The sequence below is a fragment of the Zophobas morio genome, unplaced genomic scaffold, assembly GCF_036711695.1.
Source record: "Zophobas morio isolate AGI-343-1 ecotype UQ-CSIRO unplaced genomic scaffold, CSIRO_AGI_Zmor_V1 ptg000006l, whole genome shotgun sequence".
Classification (NCBI taxonomy): Eukaryota; Metazoa; Arthropoda; class Insecta; order Coleoptera; family Tenebrionidae; genus Zophobas; species Zophobas morio.
The window spans coordinates 15,225,462-15,229,391 of NW_026972111.1; positions in this window are offsets into that span (position 1 = coordinate 15,225,462).

A 3,930-nucleotide genomic window follows, 5' to 3' on the forward strand; every position below is an offset into this window, starting at 1 on the left:
CGTTCACTATGGAGCAGACCTTGGTTAACAAGGCGACAAGAAGGACGAGATATTTTAAACATGTTAAATACCGAGTTGTTGCCAGAAGATCCAATTGCATATCAAAATTTTTTGAGATTAACGGGTGCTCAATTTGTGGGAAAAAGAACTGTTTGGTTATGTTGATTTCATCATGGCGTCGTACCGGTTGCGCCTTATCGTACTGCGCAGTTTTCGTAACAAATTTAGTCAGTATTTAGAACGTGTCCTAAATAATTTCTCACCAAAATTTGCACACAAATTTAGCATGTAAATTGTGTATGACACGGTACAATTTTTTGCACAAAATTTATCTCGCTAAAATTTGTCATAAATTTAGCATCGTGTCACACGGCCTTAAAAAAGAAAATGCCATAGATATACGTTATCAACCGCTTATAAAATATTTCGATCATCCGCCTATTACTAGTGTAGACATAGAAAGGTCATTTTTTTATTGAACGATTTGTTAACGTCAAAAGAACTTCACTAACAAATACAAATTCACAAAAAAAATTCTTTACATTACATCTCCTTAAAGTTAGTTCTTTTCAGGACTATTGACAAACTCTGACAAGAACCCTTTCTAAAAGTATAAGGAGTGTTCATTTTACTAAACGGACACAAAAAAATTATTGAACCGTCAGTTTTTATTAAAAAAATTTCTTGAACTGAATATTATATATATGTAGTGACCCTACTGAATACATTTCCATAACAAGAACTATTACTTTAACTAAGAACGATAAAATTTCCGAACTTTACTTTTAATGCTTTCCATAAGTCTTCGCACACCATTTTCTGTTACTTTTCGGGCAGCAGTCATCCAGATTTTTCTAAATTCTTCCAGTGTTTTAGCTTCTCTACCATCCTTTTTCAAATGTTTTTTTTACTAAAGCCCAGTAACGTTCCACAGGGCGAAGTTAGGGGCAGTTGGGTGGATTATTTTCTTTCACCACAAATTTGATATTTTTTCTTGTCAGAAATTCCAATGTAGCATTAGCATAATGAGCGGAAGCTAGGTCGGGCCAAAACAATGGAGGAATGTTATGTTTACGATAAAGAGGGAGTAAACGCTTTTGTATGCATTCTTTCCTGTAATCTTCTCCTTTAATAGTGCCAAAAGTGAAAAATGAGGAGCTTTTTAAGCCGCATGAGCAAATAGCTTGCCACACAAGTACTTTCTTTCCAAATTTATCTACTTGAATTTTCTTCATTTTATCATTTACCACTTGTCCTTTAATGACATTATAAAACTGTGGTCCAGGAAGAGTGCTCGTATTCATTTTGACATAGGTTTCATCATCCATTAAAATGCAGCGATTCTTTTCTTCATTTAAAAGTTTGTAAAGTTTTCCGCTCCTCTTTTTGGCCCTTATTTGTTGTTCTTCACTCCTTTTTGGAATTCTTTGTTTCTTATAAGTCTTTATACTGTTCCTTTTTTTTATATTTTGCACTGTTCCTACACTGATATCAAATTTTTTAGCAATTTCACGCACTGACATATAGCAGTAAAAAGATTGCTTTACAGTCCCACACGTGTAGATGGTACACTATGAATACCACCTCCTAATCAGAAAAAACAAAATGTTTTTTAAGAAAAAATATTTTTTTTATGTTTACTACACCTGTGTAACTATAGTAAGCACATTTTTATAAAAATTCAAAGCAAATAATTTGGCTGCTCCACTCCGTGTTTTATTTTCCTGAAATTTCTGCGCCTCAAAGAGTTAAACCCAGTCGTAAGTCTATTACAATTATTGTTGCTGTCAAGTCAAGAAAGCCATTATTAATTAACAGATTAATGTACCTAACCTCAAAACTTGATTTTCTGCAGATGCCTCGTAGGTGTTGCGTTCCAGCCTTCAAATCTAATTATGACAGTGAAATTAAAAAAACCAACACTACTGTGACAACATTTTCCTTTCCGTAAGATCCTGCCCGGAAAAATGTGTGGATACGAGCAATACCACGTAAAGATTGGACCCCTTCTGCTACTTCAGCAGTTTGTATTAATCATTTTAACGATCGACATGTTATTAAATATCAAGTCTGTGTGAAGCCAAATGGGGAAAGGCAGCAAGTCTTGTTGAAATATCCAAAACTTACAAAGGATGCTGTACCCCAAATCTTCAAAAATTTACCAGGATATCTCTCAGTGGATTTAGTGACAGAGCGAAAAGATCCAGAACAAAGAAGAATTCAGTTGGAGAAACAGCATGCTGCAAAAATTGAACAATTTTTGTTAAGTGACAATATCAATGGCTACGATAATTTTGTAAATAACTTTAAAAATCATCTATAAAATCTATCAGAGTGGAGTTTTAAAGTGGTAGAAGATGGTGTGTGGTGTTATGTGCTGAACATTGATCATCAAACTGACTGTGAAATTCAAGAACTTACAGTCGTTTGTAGTGTTAATATAAGGAACGATTTAGGAGTAAATCTGTGCCTGCATACAATATTTTGAGAGACTACTTTTTTTCTGCCACATAAACGATATTTGCAGCAATTGTCTTCAGGTTTCAATGTTTCAACAAATGATTCTACCAGTACAACACATTATATTGAACATTTAGCTAGCCATTTAACTGAAAGAGAAAAATATGTGGCCCTATTGATTGATGAGATTTATGTTCATAGTCATATAAGTTTCAAAAATAATAACATTGTTGGTATGGCAGAAAACCATCCTACACAGGCGGCAAAAACTGTTGTAACATTCATGATCACTGCAGTTTTTGGAAATTTTAAAGAAGTGGTTCGTCTGTATCCTGTAAATAATCTCACTGGGGAAGAATTAAAACATGCTGCATTGGAAACAATAAATGTGGTTCAGAAATGTGACTTTAAAGTAATACTTATTATTACAGATAACAATCGATTGAACCAAAATTTTTTTCAGATGATACATTTTGTAATCCGTTACACAGTAATATGCCTATATTTTTAACGTATGATTTTGTGCATTTATTCAAAAATATTTATAATAATTGGTTAAATAGAAAAGATAATTTGAAAACATTCACTTACCCAGATTTTAATAATTTCGAACATGTTAAGCAGGCACGTTTAGAACATATTAGGATATTTTATAATCAAGAAAAATAATTAATGGTTAAGAAAGCTTTCAAATTGAATAGGAAAACCTTATATCCCAATAACTTTGAGAGGCAAAATGTTAAGTTGTCGGATAATGTATTTCACGACACCACTATCGCAGCATTAAAAACAATTCCAGCCTATCATGAAACTGCTGATTTTTTGCAAATAATCAGAAATTGGTGGAATATTGTAAACACCAAGAATATTGTAAAAGGAATTGCTAAACGCAACAGATTTTCAGGACCTATTCACAGCATGGACGATGAAAAAATTCAGTTTTTAAAAAAAATTTTGCTCTGGTTAGAAAAGTGGTCAGCCTTAAATAAAGACGGATTATCGAAGGATACGGCTTCAGCATTATTTCGAAGTACTTCCATTTTGTTAAAGTTTGCCGAATATTCTCTAACGACTTTGAAAGTGAATTATATTTTACCATGAAAATGCGAAACAGACAATCTGGAAGAACGGTTTGAGCTGTATCGCAGATTATCTGGGAGCAATTACCATGTTTCTGTCCGGCAGATTCTAGAGTCTGAAAAAAAGTGTAGACTAAGAAAACTCTTCCAGTCAGTAGATGCTGGTACAATTTCTTTGAAGGACGCATTAAGTTACGATGTATCTGAAGTTAGCGATGAAGATATTTCTGATTTTGCCGTTATTTTAGAGGACAGTTTTCATCTAGAGGAAGTTGTACCTGATGAAGCTGTTCAGAATTATATTTGCGGATATGTTTCACATTCAGTATTAAAATTGCTGTCATGCTCTTTATGTGAACAATTATTGAGAGTAGGAAAAGGTTGTGGTACT